We start from the raw sequence: 13,756 nt of genomic DNA, 5'->3' as shown, positions 1-13,756 counted from the left end.
AAGGTTGTCTTAACGTCAAGTAATTCAAGAACAAGGCATAGAATATAAAGATCAACCATATCCTCGGGAAACATATGACATAATTCAGGCTTAAATTCAAAGTCGCAATTGGCAATGTTTTGTGGACCATTGATTGCCCAAGGCCAAATGCTCCATGGTTTATGAATTTTATGCTAATTATACAGGAGTGGTAAATAGAAAGGTCTTTGTGAGAAGGGTATTGGTGGAGTGCTATATTGATAATCACTACTACAAAACTGGGCTTTCCCGACACCCAACCACGACAGTCAACTCTATTGACTGTCGTAATTGCTTAGCGGGACTCTACGCCGATAGTTAAAAACTGTAGGCCTAGAGACCAACACCGACAGCTAATAACTGTCACCGTTGCTTTTGACTGTCGCTATTGACCCCAACGCCGATAGTTAATTTGAGACCAATGCCGACAGTTAAAATGTGTCACTATTGACCCCAACGCCGACAGTTGATTCGAGACCAATGCCGACAGTTAAAATGTGTCGCTATTGACCCCAATGCCAAAAATTAATTTAAGAACAATGCCGACAGGTAAACGGTGTCGCTATTGACCCCAACGACGACAGTTAATAAAAATTCAATGCCAACAGTCATAAAATGTCACCAAAATTCAAATAAAATATTATAATTAATGTATAGTATAATTTTAAAAATAAACTAAATTATGTAAATATATATTTATAAAAATTATGTATTTATTAAAAACTTTTAAAACTAGATTTTTTTTTTCTAAATTTTTCATATTATTGACTTTTGTATTTATAATAATTTTTATATTAAAATTAAAATTTATTATTCAGTAACATATTTATAAAATTAACTATATTATTCTTTAACATATTTATAAAATTTGTATTAGTTAAAATAGAGTTGTTTTATTAATTGGAAAAATATTGTAAAAAAATTAATGAATAGTATAATTTTAAAAATAAAGTAAATTATGTAAATATATATTTATAAAAATTATATATGTATTTATTAGAAACTCTTAAAACTAGATTTTTTTATGTTTCTAAATTTTTCATATTATTAAATTTTGTATTTATAATAATTTTTATATCAAATTTTAAATTTATTATTCTGTAACATATTTATAAAATTAACTATATTATTCTATAACACATTTATAAAATTTGTATTAGTTAAAAAAAAATTGTTTTATTAATTGGAAAAATATTGTAAAAAAATTAATGAATAGTATAATATTAAAAATAAAGTAAATTATGTAAATATATATTTATAAAAATTATGTATTTATTAGAAACTTTTAAAACTAGATTTTTTTCTTTCTAAATTTTTCATATTATTAACTTTTGTATTTATAATAATTTTCATATCAAATTTTAAATTTATTATTCTTTAACATATTTATAAAATTAACTATATTATTCTTTAACACATTTATAAAATTTGTATTAGTTAAAAAAGAGTTGTTTTATTAATTGGACAAATATTGTAAAAAAATTAATGAATAGTATAATTTAAAAATAAAGTAAATTATGTAAATATATATTTATAAAAATTATGTATTTATTACAAACTTTTTCTATATTTTTTTGTTTCTACATTTTTCATATTATTAGCTTTTATATTTATAATAATTTTTATATCAAAATTTTAATTTATTATTCTTTAACATATTTATAAAATTAACTATATTATTCTTTAACACATTTATAAAATTTGTATTAGTTAAAAAAGAGTTGTTTTATTAATTGGACAAATATTGTAAAAAAATTAATGAGTATAATTTTAAAAATAAAGTAAATTATATAAATATATATTTATAAAAATTATATATTTATTAAAAACTTTTAAAACTAGATTTTTTTGTTTCTAAATTTTTCATATTATTAGCTTTCGTATTTATAATAATTTTTATATCAAAATTTAAATTTATTATTCTTTAACATATTTATAAATTAAATTAACTATATTATTCTTTAACACATTTATAAAATTTGTATTAGTTAAAAAAAAATTGTTTTATTAATTGAAAAAATACTGTAAAAAAAATTAATATATAAATTTATTAGTTATGATTTTTGTATTAATATATATATGTTTAAATAATTGTTTATAAAAACGTGTCGGAGCAATGCCGACACTTAAAATGTGTCGTTGTTGGGAAATTGATTTTTTTAAGGGGCAATGCCGACACCTATAAGTTGTCTCTATTGGAGGCAATAACGACAGCTTATAAGTGTAGGCATTGCCCCTTAAAAAAATTTCTCCCTCTAAAATTTTTAGTTTCCCCCCACACCTCTCATTTTCCCCTCTTTTCCCTCTCCCTCTTTCCTTTTCCCTCTTCCTCTTTCTTTCTTCCAGCCAACGTTCAACCTCTTCTTCAGCCAACAACCAGCCGCGTATGACCCGAACCACCAGCCACCTTCGACGCTGCCGACGCCGAACAACCAGCCACGCGTCTCCTTCGCAAGGTAGCCATTTATTTATTATTAGCATTTTAGCTTACGAGGAGTTTTCCGGCTGATTCCAATGGATCTGTTTCTAGCAAGCTAATAGATTGAGATTTTTAATTAGAACAACATATAAGGGTAACACTATAATTATATATGATGCTCTATCTTAATTTAATATTAATTTGGATTAAATTTCATTGTAACCGTGGCACATCTGGCATGGGAATTTGTTGGGAAGATTACATATGTGATGAATACTAAATGCGTGACAATTCTTTTGGAGATGATTCATTAATATTTTGTTTTGTTTTGTTCTTTCTATTCTTATGTTTTGTGCACAATACTTCTTACTCAGTCTATTCGTACCTTATCTATTTATGTTTTTTTATGTGTGTTTAATTGTAGTTTTGACTTATTATTGGATTTCTTTGTGTAGATTTAAAGATTTTAAAGTTTAAAATCTTAAAATCTCAAAGTGTAGAATCTGAATTTGTGGTTGTAAATTCAAAGTTAGTTTGGATTTTGAGTTGCACATAAAGTATTTGATAAAATACACTTAGTGTGCTGCCCATTTGAGTTGCACACATGCTATTTCTTTCTTGTTTCTTGATCTCTTACACATTTTTTAAATACCCTGTTATATATATATATCCTTGATAATTGGCCCAAATTCAGGTGTATAATATATATATATAATTAGTTCACAGTGACTTAATTAGTTCACATAGGAGAGATATCCAAAGGCCTACTAGTCCAAAGTGTTACCTTTATATATATATATATATAATATTATTGGCACCTACACTACTTATTAATTCATATTAATTCATATGTATACTCTACACATATGATCTATATATTGATCTAAAATAATAATAATTTTTTTTAAAAAAAAATCTGAACCTATTAAAGCGCCAATATTAAGATACAGACATTGTAATTTTCAGGAGCCTTGATTAAAATATAAGACACTTTTTAATAATTTGTTTTGGAGTTTATGAATTTTTTTCACCTGGTGCAACACACAATCTCAAGTAGTACCACTCCAAAGCTATACACATCCACCTTAGAAGTAATAGCCATGCTTCTAGACCACTCTGGTGCAACACACCCTTTAATTTGTCCCTCTAATGGTTGTGTGTGTATGACTCTCTGATTCATCATCAAAAGTTTGGCCAAACTAGAGTTTGATATCTTGGGGTCTATTTGTTAAATTCTTACAAATTAATTATGTTATGAGTATTATTATTTTAGAAATTAAATGTTGACAGGGATTTAAGCATAAACTTATTACTCTTTTATTTATTTTATTTCATGTTTTTGAAAGGCTTTTTGGGATAAACTCTTGAGCTCAGGTTTTTGCTTCAGAAAGCAATCTAAAATTCAAATAGATCATCTCAGGTATGTTTTAATGGTTAAAACTTATTAATTTGGATTCTAATTGTTTAAACATATTCAGAGGTATATTATTTTATTCTTTTTAAAATTATACAAGTGTATGTTAGAGGAGTTTGAATATCTTAAATATTCATCCATAGTGAAGTAGGTTCTGGGATTATAATTGTGTGTTGTGGTGATAACAGAAGGTTGAGAACTTGTATGTCTTAGTGAAGTAGGTTCTGTGATATATATATATATATAATTGCGTGCTGGGGGAGATATAAGGAAGAAAAATTGTTTGTTGTTTGAATTGATTGAATTATTTGAATTGATATTGATAGATGGTTAGGTTACAAATATAGGGGAAGTGCTGTCCGTTTTAAATCATAAAAAATAGTATGAATGATTTAGATTATAAAAGGTTAACATTTCACTTTCATTTATATTCAAATAGAGCTCAAGTAGTCATATATTACTACTTCAAGCTTTCAAGTAGTCCTAATCAATTCCTCATTCTAAGTTTGCTCAGCAGCATAAACCTGAATGACCTCCTCATATTTCTCTGTTTCTGATGCTAGTAAAGCCTATATAAGAAGAATACGAATTCATCACCTTTACAGAAAATTTCAATTGATTAAAAAACTTGACACCCTCATTTTCAATTCATACTTACTCCTCGTCTGAATAACTGAATCAAATACTATCTATTTATTTCAAATTGGCATAATTTAACTTTAGTCATTAATCAAATGCTCTAATATTACTACAACTAGGGTCTTGTACTATAAGAACTTTAACTCAGAATAATTCATAAGTTATTTGAGGATACATTTTTTTAATGTTTTTTCTTTCAATTTTAGACTATTCAGTGAATATTTAATATATAATCATTATATATTGAGTATATATAATATACTTTTAGACTCAAAAATTAAAAAATTAAAAATAAAAACTTTATAGTCTAAGAATAGAAAGATGGAGAAATTACACCAACCGCCTGAGATATATATCTCTCAATTGCTGATTTTTTTATGTTTTTTTCTACAGAAGATATTATTTGCTGATAATTATCTTGTTCAGCTAGGAGCTAGGGAAAACTTGTATGTCTTTTTTAACCTTAAAATTTTATTGTTTTCCGAAATGTCTACACAACTAAACGAGACCGATTTTCTTATTGGTCTTACTCTTTGATGGTGGTGCTGAATTATAGTTATTTGTTTGCTTTTTTTTTTTTTTTGGCATATATTAACAATATCTTATTGAAATGTTTTAAATTATTTTGAGAATGAGAAATGATAAGTTATTCGTATACTCAAAGAGTATGTGTAACTAATTTATGATGATGAACAAAAATTAAGGATATTTTTGAAAAAATTAGATAACAAATTTGCAATATTCTCTAACAAAAACTTGAAATTATTAAAAAAATGAATATCTCCATCTTTCTAGTCTTAGACTATATTATTTTCATTTGTTTGTATTGGGTGATTTTCGTGAGAAAGTAGCTGAAGAAGAAGCTTCAAGGAAAATTAAAAAAAGAAAAAGAAATAGTAGAGAGTTTTGAGTATTAGTAGTGTGTGGGGGCATCTTTCAATTATCAAGTACCACTCATAACTAATATAATATTACTCAAAATCATGAACTAGCTCGATTATTCTGTATCAAAATATCACATTTTTATGTTACTTGTTAGTTCTTGTTGAGAATCTAAATCCAAAACACCAAATAATTAAGGTGGGAGTAGGCTTAAGTACACATTTATTTGGATTGTATTTATTTGGATCTCAGGGCTAAGACAACGTGTCTCCAAATGCCATAATATAACGATCAGAAGTTGATGATGCAATTTAAATTATTTATAGGCTCAATTTCTATTTATGTCAAGAAAAGGGATATTATATATATGTACGTATAGAAGAAAACAAGATTAATAGCATGATATGACTTCAAGTTTTGATGATCCAGCTTGATTATTATAATTATATATGTAGTAGCCCTTCACAATTTGAGATCTTAAAAACACATATTGATTCAATAGTTTCAGGTTTATAAGTACATATATATAATATTATTTATATACACAACTAATAATAAACTGGTTTAATTGATATGACTTGGAGAAAACTAGTTGAGGATCCACGTATATGATTAAATGTAGCTAGATGGTTTCCCAAATATTTCCTAATTTGTACGCATTTCAGCATCTTGGTGAAGTTAGTGTAGGTCATGAGAATAAGCGTGCCCAAGCACTTAAAGATCGATTCATTCAAATGGGCGAGAAGCAGTTCCTTATTTGTCACTCGAATAACAAATAAGTTTATATTGAGTTTTGAAATGTTAAGTTCATATAGTCATCTTATAAATATTTGATTGTTTGTTTTCTAGTGAACATTGGATGTTATTGCTATTTCAACCTCACTCACATTCAGTGGCCTTCTTGGATCTCATTAACCATCAATTACGCATTGAGATTAAAAATATAGTTAGGATGTAAGTTTATAGAAGTTTCATTCCTTAAAGTATATTATCTTTTTAATAGTACTTGTTTGCTAATTAAAATACTTTTATTATGTATAGTGCGTTCACGCTATATGATACGGAAAAAGGAAAAAGAGTTGTAAGTCTAAAGTATTATAGTCCAAAAGTAAGTAACGTTCAACTTTATAAAACATAAGATTTACATTATAAGTATACTAACAAGTATATGTAATATACTTTTACATTTGTCCATGTTAACAGTGTCGACATCAACCAACCAAAAACCACAGAGTGCGGTATCTACTGCATGAAGTATGCTAGGGATCTCATTTCACAACAAAGAACCAGAGCATATCTATCGAATAATGTAATAACTAAATGTGTTTACCTTTTAACTTTAATATAATGTTATATTTTAATTTCATAAATATTTGACATGTAACTTATAATTTAAATTATTTGCAGTTCAATTCAGATTGACCATATACTGACGCCGAACTTAATGAAGTTCAAGAAGACTGGGAAAAATATATTCTACCGCATCTCATTAAATGATGGCATGTATGCTTAGTACCTATGTGAGGGGATCTAGTAATTTTTTTAACTTTCTATTTCTTTTTTTAGAAATTGTTAGAACTAATCAAATCCAGAATCAATCTAACAAATTATAGGTTGAGTTAATTTAGCTTTTTGAGGTGCATACTGTGCAAAAGATTCATTTTATGACAAACTTTTTTGGAACTATGTATTTATTTTATTTAGAAAGTGTTAGAACTAATCAAATATAAAGTTAATGCTACAAATGTTAATTTAATTTAATTTTTGATGTGCATTCTTTTACTGCAATTTTTGCGTTGATTTTGAAACTAGGGGGCATTGACAACATATTTGCAATGTCCTCTGGTGTGGAAACTTTGCGACAGTTAAAAACTGTCACCATAGACAGTCAATCACGACACCTAATAACTGCTGGCGTTGCCAGCAACGACGACACCTATTAACTGCCGGCGTTGCCAGCAACGACGACACCTATTAACTGTCGGCGTTGCCAGCAACGACGACACCTAATAACTGTCGGCGTTGCCAGCAACGGTGACAGCTAATAACTGTCGGCGTAGCCAGCAACGGCGATACCTAATAACTATCGGCGTAGCCAGTAACAGCGACACCTAATAACTGTCGGCGTAGCCAGCAACGGCGACACCTAATAACTGTCGGCGTAGCCAGCAACGGCGACACCTAATAACTATCGGCGTAGCCAGCAACAGCGATACCTAATAACTGTCGGCGTAGCTACCCTATGCTGGCATAGGCAAATACAACAGTTAGTCGACTGTCGTCGTTGCTCAATAGCGATAGTTAAAAACTGTCGTAAAATCCCATTTTTGTAGTAGTGAATATTGATGCATTATATCAATTACCGATGTTGTCATAGGAGGAGGATGAATATTATCAGATGGTTTATCATAGTGAGATTGACTGGGCTGAAGTGGATGAAACATTAGGCATTCCCTGTGCTAGTTTTGTAATGCAAGATGGACTGCTAAAGCAATTCAGACGGTTTCAAATGAATAAGGTGGCGAAGGCTTTGAATCTCTTTGTGAGTGCGAGGCTTATGCCTAACACTCATTTATCTGAAGTAGGAATTGATCTGTCTTCTTGTCTATGCTATAATAAAGGGACTCTCTGTAGATATTGGATGAGTTATACGAACTAGTATCTGCGATTTATGCTGACTTAGCAACACTGTTGGTTTGGGGCATAATTCAATGATTATTGATTTATGTGATGTGTGGGAGGTGCCTAAATATCATAGTGATATTTATAGGAAAGCAATGGGGCCCATTTCTCGAGCTTCTATGTTTAAATTCAATGCCTCATCTTTGGAGCCACCTGCACCATAGCGCCACCACGTGAGAGTTAAAGACAAAGGAGATGTTTCCAAAGAACCCACCCATGCCAATGCTCAATCAGAAGAATCAGGGGCAGTTGAGGTGGAGAGGAGATGAGCTTATCCTTAATTTTTGGCAATTGAGGCTCCACCGGATCCGCAATTGGAAAGATTGGATTACATTATTCGGCAAAACCAACATACCCATAATTATTTGGGGGAGCTTCATGATTATCATCGAGCCCAAGATAGGAAAAATGAGTTGGTTTACCGGTGGTCTAATCAGGAGGAGGACATGCATTATTTTCCTTATCCACCACCTTGGCATCCTTTCCCAGATCCACCACCATTTTGACATGATTCGTCACAGGTAAGCTTTCTTTCTTTACATATTTTTAAACATTAGGGACCATGTTTAGCTTAAGTTTTGGGGGAGGGAGCTTAGCTTTCATTCATTTTGTTTGCTTTTTTTCTTTCTTTTGTTGTATGTTTGTGGAGTTTTGTTTTAGTGTGTGTCTAGTACCAACATGAATAATGGTTGACAACAAGTGCCAAGGAGAACAAAGTGAATGTTATGAGTATAATCCAAAGAAAATGAAATCTGGAAAAAAAAATTGTGTCCTTGATTCAACACTCTGTTAGTTTATTTTAGTTTAGGCAACATTTGTTGAATATCTTGTCATGATGTTTAAATTGATGTTTTTGATATTGATTATACTTGCTGGAATTGGTTCGTGGATTGATGAATGGAAAGTGGAAATTGTTTTCTACAATTCTTGAACATGCTTACTTGTTATTTGAGACAAAATAATATATCATGTATCTTTAGGAATATGATTTAGGCTATCATTTGGACTGTTTGAGCTTTTCTGGCCAACCCAAAATTAATTGATCCGTTGATTAACCCTTTTTGAGCTTAACATTGTATCTTTTTGTTCTAAGCCACTATTTAAGCCTAATATTTGAAACTTGGTGAGATATTCGTCCTTAATATACTATGAGCACATGATGGGAAAAAAAAAGTTATGGGGATTGATTTGAAATAGGGTTACTTGTGAATGTAGTGCGATTAGAAAATGAAAAGTGCTAAAGATTAGAGAGAGTATATATTGAAGAAAAAAACTACTACACTCCCAATATGAATACCTAAAAGAAACAAGTTTGGGGGAGTTAAGTTACATATGCAAAAGAAAAAAAAAAGAAAAAAATATTTGACATCTCTCTCTTAATAAAATCAAGAAAGGGGGTTATGGGATTATATTTACTATGGGAGTAAAGTCGGTGATTTTTGGTCATGTGCTTAGAGTAGAGTGAGCTTATAAATTTCTCTCTCATCTACCTTTACCTAAGCCATCATTGCAAGCCTATATAAGTCCTATTGGTTCGTATGCATATCATGATTTGTATTAGTGGAGAATAGCAAGGACGTGAGCTTATTGAATTATTTGGTTTGAATGGATTGGTTGGAAAGAATTTGGCTAGCATAATTGATTTCAAATATGTTTATTTAATGATCGTGACTTGGTATCCAAAATGTTTGGAGACTAAAGTGTGTTGATGGAGTGTTTTGATTGAAATTCTGGATTGCATAAACTGTTGAGTAGTTTTTTGAGAATTATACGATTAGCATTCATGATTTTGAGGCATAAGTGTTGTTGTTGGTATAATTCATGTTGTGGGTGTTGTCCGGCATTTTCTTCGTTGTTAGAGTCTATGTTTGTTTTGAGTCCATTGTTCTAAGGCGAGTAAAGAGTAAGCTTGGGGGAGTTTGATAACTCCATTTTAGTGTCGTTTTAAGATGTGTTTCTGTGGTAACATTGAGTCTTTTTGTTTGTTTTGTGCAAGATTACGCTTGTGTTTGTCTTTATTTTTTGTAGGTGCTATGAATCATGAGATAAATGGGAAAAGAAGAGGAAATCAATTTTTAATGATGAGCTTTCAGTGGTTGCTTGACTCAAAGTGGCACTAAGGATGATTATAATAAGTTTTTAATGAAGGATGTTGAAAGGTTAAAAACTGAAAAAATAGAATTAGAGTCGCGACATGGTCTTAAGGGCCGCGACTCTAGCAAACTCAGAGGCTGAAGGTTTGCTGACAGAAATTAGAGCCGCGACTTGGTCAATAGAGTTGCGATGCTAGAAGAAACAGAGGCAAAACTCAGGAGACACATCAACACGTTGGTCGCAACCTGGGTTTAGAGGGTAGCAGGCCTGAAGGGCCTAACCATATGCTGAAGGACTTAGGGAAGACACATGCCGCAACCTAGGAAAGGTCAAGTCGCGACCCGCCTTTGATAAATTAATACTTTAGGTTTTAATTAGGTTTAGGTCAGATTTTAATTATGAATTTAGACAGTAAATTTGATTATGGGATAATTTTTTTTGCACTTTCATATTTTATTTCTTCTTCAGGCCTTTGAATTTTATGTTTCTAAATAATTATTTTGTTATTTTAGTCATGTTTGATATGAACTAAATCCTCTTTATAGAGGTCAATGTAGTCACTTGGATTTCTATTTAATGTTATTATGTTCTATTGATTCTTCTTCTTTATTCTAATCTATATAATGGTTTGTTTAATGCTAGTAAATATCTGATCAATATTTTCTTGATTTATGATTTTGATTCAAAATTCGAAAGATCTGAATTGAATATGTTATCGTTATATAGACATATGTTACATATTGGACGAAAGTACTTGTATGGCTTGTGTAGAAATTAGGTTTCTATGCTTAATGGCTCCTATATATTTAAGTTTACTACAAAGATGTAGAAAACCTACATATAGGTTGAGATCTTATATCTTGAAATAGAATAGAAATCGAATTATGTTAACCTACTATTAGAATAGGAAGAACGAAATTTAGAACTGATTAATAAAATTAATAGAAAGAAAAGTTGATGAAGTTAATACCCTAGTTCTTTTTATTATTGATTTTCATCCTTTGATTAATTATTTTGTTTACATTTATTTAAATTGTGTTTGTAATTAGATTTATTCCTCTTAATTTTACTTGCCAAATAGAAAGTAAAGAGCAATTATTGGTAATTGGGTTATAATCTCTGTGGGAATGATTCTTATTTACTATCTATATTACTTGAATTGATTACGTATACTTGCATATCATAGTTTACAGATCAAATTCAAACTGTGCCACAACAGTGCCTCTCGTTGAACCATTGTCTGAATTCCTCCCAACCCATCATGACAACATTCTGGGTCTAAGATACAACCTCCCACCACGTTCGGGCAACCTCCTGCAGCATGTATGTGGCACAAGCCACTCTATCATTGCCTTCCACTCCTATATAGTCAAGGACAGAGCTAATCATGCCCATCCACTATTCAGCTCTGAACGGGTTTAAACCTCCCTTGAAATTTGGAGGGTAACGCTTCTGGAATCTTTCATAACAGTTATTCCCAATCTATTTCCACCTTCAGGTTGAACCGTAGTGTGTTCCATTGTTGCCAAAGCACATGGGGCATTGTTCCTTGATGAAACCCACTGTCTCAACCACCTAATCTCTTCCTCTTGCTTTTACAATCCTGCTTGCATGACAATGAACATCTGATGCCAATCTCAGAGGCAAATGGAGGTACCTAACCTTAACTGTCATCCGCAACCCCACCATTAACACTGCATGATCCAGTTGACTGCCTTAGATACAAAACTTCCAAATCTATATGTATCCAATAACCTACCTACCAGCCCTGATATCCTTATCCAGAACTATACCATTAGCAAGGCCAAACAACACAACAGCCATATATAATATGCATCCTAGGATGCAAGTCCATAACGTTCATGCATCAACTACCAAGTCTCATTCCCAAAAAATACACAAGTAGATAAGGCAATTCAGATAAGCACTAAAATCAAATATTGCTTAATACCAACCAACCTTGGGTCGAGCTTGTCTCTGACAGTGAGTGTACGTGATCAGTAAATCTACAAAAACCATAAACCTTAGCTCCCTCTGATACCAAGTTGTAATACCCTACTACCCTAGAGTCGTTACCATGTGATTTTAGAATGTGCCATTAGCTTGCTAATGATGTTTTAGACCAAAAAGTGTGATTAAATTAAAATAAAGACTCGATTAATAAAATTGAAATATAAAATGTTGGACATTCATTTCAATCATAAAAGTGTCACATTGGGATCCCAAAATACAATTTTGAAATATATTCACAATAAAAAAATGTGGGTATAGTCGACCTAAGTGATAAAATCGAACATTTACAACGTTTCCCTCAAATCAAACCCAGCAGTGGTGGCCAGGTAGCCTAAACATGTACGTGTCGCTCCATGCCCTCCAACTCATGCTTGGTCGGCCATTCCTTTGTCCTTACCTGCACCATAGAGCACCCGTGAGTCGAGGCCCAGCGAGAAAACTCCTCAAACATAGCATACAACAATTCTTTTCAATAAATGCATAACTTTAACAGATATAAAAGACAATTACAAGCTTCTATTAAAATTCACAATAACGGCCTACACTGATCAGGGTGCGTTACCAGGCACTAAGCTCACGGTCTTCACCGAGCGGGTGAGTGCAATGTCCTTAGAGGTTCTCGCCCTAGCAGCCTGTATCCAGTATGCTTGATGCTGATCCCGGCCTTTGCTGTCCCTGGCCATCAACGTTCCTGGCCATCACCATTCCTGTCACAAACATACGTATAACGTAATAGTTACACACATTTACACATAGCACTTTACACAATATAAGCACAGATAGCTCTACTGGCACATATACTTTTCTTACCTTGTGTCCCGAGTTGACAACCCAAAGTGATCCCAAGCATGATCCCTAATCCTGAGCCTGAGCAGTAAGACCTAGTCACAACATAATGATAAACAACCATCACAATCGAAATAAATTGAAAGCCTTCAGAAGAACATACTAGCCTCCAGAACCTCAAATTCTACTAAACTAGGTAGTAGAATCCTCCCCGAGCCTTAAGATTTGAGTTTACGAGCTAAAAACACTTAATTGGCCAATATCCCCTATTTGAATCGGGGCCCAACCCACTAGGGACAGGGCACACTACAAGTCAGAGAGCCACACTACAAGTCAGAGAGCCACGAGGCTCTCTTCTGGGGGACATAGGATGCGGCACGCCTCAACCTGCGTCGTGGTGCCTGGGCAGTTTTAGAGACCCTCCAAGGTTTTCTCACCCACACAGGCCGCGGCGCCTGAAGAACAAGGCCATGGTTTGAGCTCCAAACCCAAAACTCCCTTCGTTTTCCTTGAGCCAAATCCATAGAATTCCATCCAAATCAACACCCAAACCCAAAATTGTATCTCAAACTCACATCAATACAACATAATCATCATTATTACCTGAAAAAACTACCCCATTCTTTCATCAAAATGCCAAAATCAAACTAAGGCTTAAACCTTACGAAAAAACTTTAAACCACACCTGAAACTACCAAAAATTCATAGAGAAAACTTACCTCAATGAAGAACCATGCCCCCTGTGTTGTTGTTAGTCAATTCCTAGCTTTAAACCCCTTTAATTCCCAGCTTCAAGCCCTAAGTGTCCC

Source organism: Humulus lupulus, chromosome 3 (genome assembly GCF_963169125.1).
Source record: "Humulus lupulus chromosome 3, drHumLupu1.1, whole genome shotgun sequence".
Classification (NCBI taxonomy): domain Eukaryota; kingdom Viridiplantae; phylum Streptophyta; class Magnoliopsida; order Rosales; family Cannabaceae; genus Humulus; species Humulus lupulus.
The sequence above is the reverse complement of the archived record's forward strand: the minus strand, read 5'-3'. Positions refer to the sequence as shown.